Below are 11516 nucleotides of genomic sequence, written 5' to 3'. Positions count from 1 at the left end.
CACTCTTATTCACATCAGTGGCAAAATTGCAAAATAATATTAAAAAAAGAGGATGCCCTGTGTGGGCACCCAGATTTGAATAGGAATATTTTCTTTTTTTTTTTTTTTTTTTTTGTGAGGAAACAAATTGTAAGATCTTTGATATAAGAATATACTACAAATTTGCATAACTGATCTTTAATACAATTTTGAACAAATGTTGGGACTCAAACTTTGAAAAGTGTTTGAAGACTGTTTCTAAAGAGCTTAATCATGTCATGCCAATCTCTCTTTGGCGATCAAACCATTGTCTCTCCAGGTGGGATGTTTGAGCTAGGTTTCTTCAAACCAGGTCAGCTTTCAAACTACTATATAGGTATATGGTACTCCAAGCAAGTAGTATCTAAGAGCAAGTAGTATCTGAGAGGACTGTTGTTTGGGCAGCAAATAGGGAAATACCAGTCAAAGGCAGCAGCAGCAAGAGCAGATGATGATGATGATGCTGCGATGGGAGTTCAAACTAAACATCAAAATATTAGAGAGAATTGAAGCAAAGAAATACTCAAAAAATTACATTCACATATCCCAAAACAATATAAAAAATAAAAAAAAGAAAAAAGGAACAGAAATCTGGAAGAAGATGAAAAAATCGATGCAAAACTCTGCTGCACTAAAAAAAAATCAAAGGCAAGTCCTGATCGCCAAATTTCGAGCACAAAGAGCTGATCGCTAGAAAGAAATACAAAAACACATTGTTACTGAAGTTTTACTTGCAGCTCATTAGCATAGGACCATGCAGATGGCTCTAGATTTTTACACAAATCTGGAGGGCACCAAGACTACCAACCATATGCTTAAAGGAACTTTAATTTGTTTGCATAACTACCTGCTAACCAAATCTTGAGCATATTGATAAACCATAAATTTAAACACGTAAGCGGCCAGATTGCAAGCACGAGACTAATTCCATACCTCAAACCGAAGGCGACGCGCTGTCTAGCAGTCCAAACCTTGATCCTTGATAAATTGAACTTCCTTCTTTGATCTAGCAATCCAAAAATAGATAAATTAGGCAGCATGTCATATCAATATAACACACCTATACGTACACACACATACCAAAACAGCCTACATTCAGATTTGCATCATATCCTTGTTTCTAACTCTCTGGGGAATTTTCACAAACACCCAATAGGCAAGATTTGCTTCAATATAAAAGAAATCTGATTTAGTCAGTGATCTCAATTGCATGTATATCTGAACGACCATGCTTGTTAGTCAGTCATGTTATAGGATGTATTTAACACTTACCAAGCGATTCTAAAACAACATCCTACATACATATTATGTTGTCAAACTATGAATCAAGACAAAACTTTCCTACTTTGGTAATGTAATCTCCTAGTCTAGTTACGATTTGGTTCCTGTATTTTGACTTGAAAACAATTTTGGTCCCTTAGAAGTTGCCAATGGCTCCCGAATTGTAACTGGAAAAAAACTCAACACAGCTATGAAAAATTAAAACTCGAGGCACCAAAGCGTGAAAAAAAAGAAACCAAAATAGTTAAATTTACCCTTTTATATCATACATACCATTAAAAATTTGTTTAGAGATAAAAATGGTAGTCATAGTAAAGAATCCAACTTGACCAAAGAAAGTGGATTTCCTCACTTTCTAGTGCTAACTAGCAAGCTTGCCCGCGCGGTGCTGCGGGTTTTGAAACTGTATAAAACATGTAGAAAGAGGCAAAAAGGTAGGTGTTATTCATTTGATCTCACAAAGACTGATATTATTGCAACACATTCCAACTGGAATTTAAAAAAAAAACATAAACCTTTACTTTCTATGAACTATCACCAGAATTCTTCTCTGAACAATCATCAAGGGAACATCCTTTCTACTTTTTTCATAACTTCCTAACCATGCTCAGAAAGATTAGGTTTAATAAAAATACCATTATTTTAAAATCATGGATGATTCAATTTTAACCTTAAAATCGAGACCATCTCCAGTTCTTGGCAAATCAAATTTCAATAAATAGCCACATATGTGAAATAAACAAAAAGAAACAGATATCAGAGAATAATAGCTTACCATCAACAAAGATCTTGCTACTGTCTTTGGAGGTTTGGAGGCTTTTTTTTATGTTCGTATACTATTAAAAACAAAAAACATATGTTAGTAAAAAGCAAATAGCATTGACAACTGATTTGAAAAACAAACTGAAACATGAAAAGAAAGAAAAAAAAAAAAAAGGAGTGACTTCTAAAGCTTTTATTTCTCCTGTCAAATGAAATTGATAGTGTATCAGATCTTAGTGTTTTTCCCTGATATAGGATGTACTGTTATTCACTAAGACAAAGATCCAACCTTGACAACCATTAAATGACTCTGCCTGACCATTTTGTTATCATGGGTAATCTCTATCAGAAACATTCTATTCATCTTTTTATTTCAACATAATTTTAACACGTATTGGTCTATAATGTGATTTGTCTTCTTTTCAGTGGACATCTGATTAGAGTTATAGAGTGTTCCTTCTTTTTTTATTTCACATATAATACAGGGATTGATCATGACATCTAGCAACTGATAATACATGCATGCTCTAAAATTATAAAAAGAAAATTTAAACACAAAATCCATCTGTAAATCGAAAACAACCTATTTACAACAGCACTTACTTGATTTGTTGCGTGAGCGCTCTTAGGAGCTTTATCAGAGTGCTCCAACCCAAGGTACTGCTCCCATGCACCATCAACATCTCTTCTCTGAGGAAAACAAAGGCCATAACAACGGAATTAAAAAATTCAGACACACTAAGAAAGACGAAAAACTCACCAGGAGACTCTAGGTTATGTGGGTAAGAAATGGATTTCGATCAAATTAAGAAAAAAGGCAAAAAACTTCTAACAGCTCAACGATTTCCAAGGAAAAGTAAATTAATTTCTGAAAGAAAATAGAAAAAATAAAGTACATGCAGAAAATCAAACATATCAACTTCCACACTAATCCAAAGCACAATTAATTGCATGAATATTAAATTAAACATGCAAATAATGAGATTGAATGTGCGAACCTGAACAAAACAACGAAATTGACGGCGGCGCGAGCATGGCTGAGATCACAGGCGGTAATTACATAGAAGTACATGCTGACCTCGCCGGGTTCCATCGGCCTGCCGATCTGGAGAAAGATGGCAACGCTAAACAGCAAGTAAGACGGCGATGCGGGAGAGAAAAAAACCTAGGTTCCAAAATACCCAAAAGGTGAGAACGGCGAGAGAAGCGAAATTGGGAAGAAGTCGAACTGGAAGGGCCATCGATGATGGACGCGTGGGCTAGAAGGGAAACGTCGTCCATTCGCTATGACGGAATCAAACCACACAGACAAAGGATGATCAACGCGTGGCAATCAGGGGCATAACAGATATTTAACTGTGCAAAGCAGCAGCAAAACGGCTAAGCAAGCTAAAAAATCAGGGGCATTTCCGCCCTTTTACTATTGCTGAACAGTGCTGGAACCCAACTGGGTTTTAGTATATATAATGATATATTTACCGTGAGACTACAAAAGCTTTATAAAAGCAGTTGCTTCTTTTTTAATTTGTCCATCAAAAATATTGCAACTGCAGATCCTGGGAATTTAAAAAAAAATTCCAAGCAAGAGATAAAATGTGATAGTTGTGGTTAAGGAGAAAATCACCATGTTCACCTTAATTTTTTTAGAAGAACCCTCTTCACCTTAGTTTCACCCACAACCTTCCAAGGCTTCCATTCTTCTCGGCCCAGGTTGGAAACAACCTTGATTCACCTTCCTTGTCCCCAATCTTCAACATGCATACAGAAAGTGGAATTAAAATTTGAAATCTAGAATTGATCCAAAAAAAATCACTTACACTAGGGAACACCCATGAGGAGAGGATCATTTTTACCTCTTGGTTGAGGTCCAATTCAGGCAGACTTTGCTGGAAATTGGCCGGAATACCTATGGTCACCGTTTCTTAGATCTGAAATTGAGAAAATTCGGCTACAAATTTGGAGAAACTAACTTGAGGGTTGGAAAGAGGAAGGGAAGAGGATTCTGAAGGTATAGTTTGACGCTCGTTGGTGACGGGAGGACGGAGCCACTGCTGCATGAAAGAGAAGAGTATATGGGAGGTAGGAGAGAGAGAATGAAAGGGGAAGCGAGCGGAGGGAATGAAGGGGAGGAGTTGGACTTTTGTGAAGGGGAGAGAGGTTTAATGGTTTTTTTTTATTTGTTTTATTGGTGTTCAATAAATTGTATTGGTGCCCAGTTAATCACAAATGCACAAAAAAGTATTTTTAAGAAATAAAGTTAGTTAACAGACACCAATATTGGTGGCTGATTTTTTTAGGCCACTGATATCAGTGGCATCTCATTGTAAAGCCACCAAATAATAGTAAGAGTAGCAACTTTATATCTATGACCACCAATTGCAAAGGGTGGGCAAAAAATGGTGTGTAATGGGCATAATTCTAGTAGTGTTTGATACACATTCTGCATAATTTATTCTGGATTTCACTTTCGTTTGCGGATGTGCGTGAATTTGGTTTGATCAATTAGGGTTAATTTGGTCTTCTTTTGATGATTTGATTTGTTTAATATAGGTCTTAGATGTCAATATGTGTCAGTCTTCGATGATTCATTCAATTTTGGTGAGTCACAACTAATGTGTGCAATTTGCCAAGAGCCATAGTGTGCGCTACATAAGTCTTAGTGAATCAAAATTTATTTGTTGGTGAATATTTATTTCACCAAAATTTTAATGTCTATAGTTACCAAATAAGATTCTAGTTTCCAAAGAAGTGAAAATTGAAAAACCAAAAACTAAAAAATATAAACGAAATAGTTATCAAACGGCTCCTAAGTTTTTCTCGATTAAAATTGGTGAGAGTCAGTATTTGAGGCAATGAATCAATTAACGAAACATATCAACTTGGTATGAAATGGATAAGGCTATAAATCGGGTCGAACGTTTCATGTTCGACTTGAGCAAGAATAATATCATTTGGGTTGGTAGATTCACAAAACAAGTGAATTGGTTTGGTGTGCATGAAGTGTTTGATCCATCAAATAGAGGTCGTCATTTAAACCCTTGCTAAAACTGGGGAGAACGGATAGATGCCAGTGTTCGGGGGCGTAGCATAAGTGACGATAAGAATGCACCACAAATTTATTCGCAGGTTTGATTCCATTTTGGTTTCGAGCTCATGGAGAGAGAGACCATTATTTCACCCTCAAAGAATTTTGTGGCTGTAGGTGTAATCAACTCCATTAATTGTTGCAAGTGGTAGATTGCTCAGGTAGTTAGAGCATTTTTCTTCAACTCACTGTGAGTCGCGAATCCAACAAAAATTATTTGAAGGGTTATATTTAAAAGCCCAAAACATTTCTTAGACATATGATAACTTTAGAAATTAAACCATAGTTTCATCATTCATAGATTATAAAACAAATAACAATACAAGTTACAATTGTCCACGACACGTTTTCAGTATAAATCACCGTGCTAACACTCAACCATTGAATCCTCATTAGGTTTCGCAATAAACTTCATTGCGAAAAAGGCTCTTTCCACTAAATTAGTAACAACCGGTAGAATTGAAGCCAATATAATTAGCAAATACACATGATTATATACTATGTTCCTCCCTGTTTCCACCATTTTATGTTTGCAAGGCTACCAGTTCCTTTCAATTGAGCAAATTTACTACTTGAATAGCAAGAATATAATACTCAAATTGATATTTAAAATAATAATAAGAACGATAATTTCAGATATTTTATCAAGCAGTTAGAGAGCATGTTATGAAGGACAACTCCAACCTTCAAAGAGGCAGCTTCCAAATCATTCATAGAGATTCATTGAAATTTGGAAGGTCAGCTGACCCCCGCCCCTTAATGGATCCGCCGGTGCTCAATGTGTCCGAATTCAAACTCTCCACAATTGCTGGCATCAACCCAGAATTTGCTTCTCTTTTCCATATTTTGTGTCGGGTCATCTATGTACGAACTAAAATGGCCCAAGCTTCGACCCATAAAAAAAATGAGGACCAATATTTTGACCCACAATAAATAATAATGAGGCCCAAGCTTTAGACCCGCAAATTTACTTTAATGCATGCACCCAATTTTTTTGCTTTTGTTTTTTGTTTTGAAAGTGTTTTTTTTTATTTATTTATTTTTATTTATTTATTTATAATAAAAGTGATATTCTACACTGATCTACAGTTAGGAGGAGGGATGAGGTGTTTGAACTTGGAACACAATGAGTTGAAGAAAAAAATCTAATCATCAGGGCAATTGAGCACTTACTATTTTTTTAACTTTAATATGGTCAACTTCATGTGGTTATGAAAATTCTCCAATGCACATTAAATTTGCACACCTTACAAAATGGAACAAAATCGTTGGCTCACTGTTAGACCAATTGGTCTATTGACTTTTGTTCCATTGTGCACTAGAAGAAGAAGCCCCGAGAGAGAATATAACAGAGTCGTGTTTGAAACAAACGTTGAAGATGAAGGATGGTGCCATGAAATATATTCTTCGGAGGTGGGCCTAAACCTAGTGGAAACATGTTAAAACAAATCAAGTAATTGGAGACGATTGAGAAGAGACTACTTCTGCTCAAAGATCTTGGATACTGCCATGCATGACCTAGTAGCCAGGCTAGCTACGACTCTTGTCCGACGGTATAAATCGTCAAATCCTTCTCACAAAGTGCTGCTGTTTGTATTCTTGTAATACAGAGTGTGTGTTGCGAGAACTAGAAGGGTACGAACAACACTTCATTTTACACAATAAGAAGAAGATTATCGTCTGCTGCTAACTTGTGCTGCGTGCGCATACTAAGGATTAGTAGTCCTTGATTAATGGAGAAATTTTTCATTGTGACTGGAACACAAATTGTATACCACGTGTTTTAATATAAGTCATGGTAAATTTTATTTTTGAAGTTATTAATTTTTTAACACACATATCTCACCATTTATATAAAGACACATGGTGTACCACTTCGTGTTCCGATCACACTGAAAAATCTCTCAATTAATGTTGAGGTATCACGTTGATCAATGGCGCACAATCAGCCATGCAATATGTACCTAGTTAGTTGTGGAGGTAAATATCGATTTTTGTTGAGCTGCATCGTAATTAAGAGTATATAGACATTCACACGAGGTTCTTTATTGTTAGTTTTCTCACTCTCTAATATTGTTTGTATGAAAAAAATAAACATATTAAGGACACACTTTATATGTAATAGAGTAAAAGAAAAGAAATAAAATGCTTTGTATCATTGTGTAAGCTATTGATAAATTTTTACACACCTCATTTTGTACAACTAATGTAGTGGCTTGTCAACTTTTCTTGTAGGGATTAGATGAAGTGATTTCAAGTTTAGGAATGTCTATGAAATGATAGAGATACTATTATTTATTTAGATTGTCACACATTCACATGCGAAAAGACTGTTTATTACGAATCATGTGCAAATGCAATCAGGCATTCCATAATATCCCATTCTCTAATAAAGAACCTTTCCATGCATGCATACCAATCTTGAGTTGAATAAGAATGGAGACAAATCAAATAAATAGATTTCAAACCATATTCATTGGAATTTGCAGAGAGTTTCTAATCCTTTATAGTAAAGTTATCCTTCTTGTCAAATTCAAATAATTTCTTTGAAGTTCCTCCCAACCAAATGAAGTCTTAAGAGTTTATTGAAAATATATTGATCGAAAAACATGTTATAGCTGATCAAATTAATAAGTGCATGAGTCAATACAAATTCATATACTTGATTAATGAAAAACACAATCAAATGAGTTGCTTCGTTACCAACTTCAAGCTCAACAGCGCATATTCAATCATTACTAAAACCTGAGGAATTTATAGTTAAAATGTTTTAAGTACGAATTCCTACTATAGAAAAATTCCAAATTAACATTCTTTTGGTAAACTTTATAGGCCGAGCATGGCTCACCACTAACATCCTAGATATTATCTCAACGTAATCACCTATTAATAGGTGTTGAGTTTTATCACAAAGGGTCTCGGTGATGTTAGGGGTGAAAACTTAGGCAAGTCCTCAGGAGTTTCCGATATTTCGAATAATTCCATTAGGATTGGGGGCTTTATATATGACCATACCCCCTTCCATATATTAATTGCATATTATTTTGTCATATGCCCGATGCGGGATCCTATTCCCCAACACTTTTCCTCACGAGGGCCCTCACATGGGGTCACATGGGAAACCAATTCCACATCGGGAACTGGTCAAGTCATTATACCAGAGTTAATGCAACTTCTCGAGAGCCGGTCATCATCCAGAGACTAAAATCAACACAACTTTTTAAGGGTCAAGTCATTCAATATCCTTAAGCTAGATTTACCGCAACTTTTCAAAAGCCCAACCTATGGTAGCAGATTTGAGCTCAATAAATTTGGCACAAGACATGTCGAAAGAATAGTCTGCTCTGTTACCATGATAAACTTTACAGACCTAACATGACAACCACCGATATCATCAATATTGTCCCCACTTTACCACTTTTTATTTAGTGTTAGGTTTTATCATAAAAGATATTAGTGATATTAGAGGTAACAACTCTCATATATTAATTTTGTATTATGTTGTTATATACCCGATGTGAGATCTTGTTCTCAAACATCTTTGCCACGGCAATGTCAAACTCCAAACTATATCTGCACCAACCTCAACCACCCGAGAAAAAGGGTTTAAAAGATGTACTTTAATTTGTTTAATAAATTAAACAACAGGTACACCAATTGAAAAATATATAGCGGAACTTAGTAGTTCATTTGTTTTTGAGTATTTTTTAATAAAATATTCTATGATGTCAGATATATTAGATATTTTAAACTTTTAATCGCAAAATTTTAATAAAAAATTTAATATTTAAAAAACTCGAAATATTCGATACTCCCATGAAAAAAATCCCTCCATTGGCATTCAAATTCTTAGCTCCCTAAATGCCTTAGAGATTTGACAGATTGATTGCTTTTTCTTCCTCTCCCAAAGCCTCTAATCCGTGGAAGTTAGGACCAAATCTCAAATCTCAGCAAACCAACCCACCCCATATGCCATGCAATTCAACAACCAAATCCCACTGCCTCCTTCCCAATTAGCCTGACTCACTCATACCGCCATACGACCCTGACATGCAAAAGGAATAGTAATATCATAAATGCTAGAAAACTCCAACCAACGGCAGCACGATGCCCGATGCACCAAACGAAGACACGTTTCGTGCGGTGAGGCACTGAGGCCATAGCGCGAATCTTGAACACGATACTTCCCGCCATGGCTGTTGCAACTTGTGATGTCACTATTTAGTTAGACAGCGAGGCGGCTGATCCTGGAGTCGAAATCCCAGTTAAATAAATTGATTCTCATTTAGGCTGACTTGATCATTTCTTATACGATTTATTAATGTAACATGAAAAAAAAAATGAAAAAAAAACCAAATTTTGGGTCAACACGATTAATAATATGATCGTCATCGGATCATCTATTAATAACAAATTTTTAACGAATTTACACGCGAATAACCTGTTTCAACATGTTAATAAAAGAAATTAGTTTAATAATTTTAAACTATTAAAAAAAACCTTACTAGTTACTACAATAACCATAGTACTTAATTTCACATAAGTGAGAAAATTTTCCAAAGCACATTAAAAAATACACAGCAATTTTAAAATACCAAAGCATGTTAAAAAAAATTCATAATAAGTCATTACAAATGTTAAAAATATGCAAATGTACTTGTGGTCATATTATTTACACTTTGACAATGGATACATCGTCATTTGAATTTTTAAAATCCTACAAACCCTCATGAATAGTATTTTTAGGGGGAGTTCAAAATAAATAAAATTCATACTAATTAATGTCCAAGTTGAAAAAATATTATATAAACGTAGGTGATTGATCGTCTACGTTTAGACAATGGTTACATCGTCGTTTAGATTTTTAAAACCCTCCAAACCCTCATAAATAGTTTCTTTGTTTGAGTACAAAAATAATAAAAATTAATAATCATTAATGTAGATGTGTGAATTTTTTTTAAAAAAAAATACAATCGCTCGTACTGACAAACTTTACCATTTTCGTGAAAGGCTCAACTCCGAAATCTGACACCATAATCCAAAAACCACAGATTTATATATTTAACCATCAATTGTTGTTTACGCTTTATTCTTCTCACCAGATTTCGTTTTTCAAATTTTCTTTTTTGAAAACATGATCTTTTAGCGGATGTAGAAAAATAAACGGTTCAAATAGTGGATATCACATTCTGGCGTTTACGGTTAATTGAAATATGAGTCGATGTTATATAATTTGTAGAGACTTTGTAAACTCTGAGCATTATTTTCACTAACCGTATCTGAACTTGATATGAACAATTTGAACCGTTCATTTTTCTGCATCCGCTAAATCAAAAATCATGTTTTCAAAAAAGAAAATTTGAAAAAAACTAAATTTGGTGAGAAGAATAGAGTGTAAATGACAATTGATAGTTAAATTTATGGTTTATTGATTATGGTGTCGGCTTTTGGAGTTGAGCCCTTCACGAAAGTTATAGAGCTTGTCATTATGAGCATATATATATACATATACACACACACACACACACACTCTTCTACATTAATTAAAAAACTATTTAAAACGTTACTACAATAATATGTGACAATGTGATATGTAAATACTAATTTAGTCTTATGTTTTCATTTCATTATCTATTGATTTAAAATATATTTTCTTTAACGGGTAATGAGCCGGGTCATATTACCTGTTAATATTAACGGGTCGAGTTTTATTAGCCGTTTATTTTAATGGGTGTTACATGAAACAGCCCATCAAAATATCAGGTATGTCACGAAAGCGACACGATCACAAGAAACACAATACAAATGCCAAGTCTAATTTTGATCCCTAGAGTAGGTTTGCTTCTATATGGTCCTGAAATTGGCACAACTCTTGTTTTGGTCCCTAAATTTCAAAATCGACCAATTTCATCTCTAATATTGATTGTCACAAATCAATTTGGATATTTTGTCAAGTTTCTGTCCATTTTAGCACTAAAAGCAGTCATGTTGGCCCGAAAATCCCTGTGAAATACAAGGGTCCTCATTTTTGTTTCTGGAGTATGTTTGCTTCTATAATGGTCTCTAAAATTGGCATGCCTCCTTATTTTGGTCCCTAGAGTTAAAAATCGATCAATTTCGTCTAAAGAGTGGTTGCCGCTAATCAATTTGGTCATTCCGTCTAGTTTGCATCTATTTTAGCATTAAAAGTGGTCTTCTTTTTTTTTTTCATCAAATTTCTAGTGATCGATGCAATAATGAGTATTTGTGATACCTCCCCCAGTTAACGAGAGTAGGGTAACTTCCTAAATTAGTGTAATGGGTCGAACAATAGAAGTTTTTAGAGACAACTCAAAAAAGTTGACCAATAAAAAGGTTCAAGTACCACCAA

The 11516-nt window shown here is 34.6% G+C and overlaps 1 long non-coding RNA gene across 3 annotated transcripts; it reads right to left on the bottom strand.

Annotated features, from left to right (window-relative positions):
- Positions 1 to 246: 246 nt before the first annotated feature.
- On the bottom strand, positions 247 to 4121 carry LOC125468041. Of its 3 annotated transcripts, none has more exons than XR_007260022.1 (4): positions 3915 to 4120; positions 3695 to 3809; positions 952 to 1024; positions 247 to 499 (listed from the first exon to the last, which is right to left on the bottom strand). It is a non-coding gene; the product is annotated as an uncharacterized LOC125468041 (long non-coding RNA). The 3 variants fall into 3 exon arrangements; XR_007260023.1 differs by having other exon boundaries at positions 435 to 481; positions 866 to 1024; positions 3915 to 4121; XR_007260021.1 differs by lacking the exon at positions 247 to 499 and having other exon boundaries at positions 675 to 1024; positions 3915 to 4117.
- Between the last annotated feature and the right edge of the window lie 7395 nt (positions 4122 to 11516).

This window comes from the organism of the source record quoted next, unplaced genomic scaffold (assembly GCF_019419815.1).
Source record: "Pyrus x bretschneideri cultivar Hongxiangsu unplaced genomic scaffold, Pyrus_bretschneideri_v1 Contig29, whole genome shotgun sequence".
NCBI lineage: Eukaryota > Viridiplantae > Streptophyta > Magnoliopsida > Rosales > Rosaceae > Pyrus > Pyrus x bretschneideri.
This window is presented reverse-complemented; position numbering and strand designations above follow the sequence as displayed.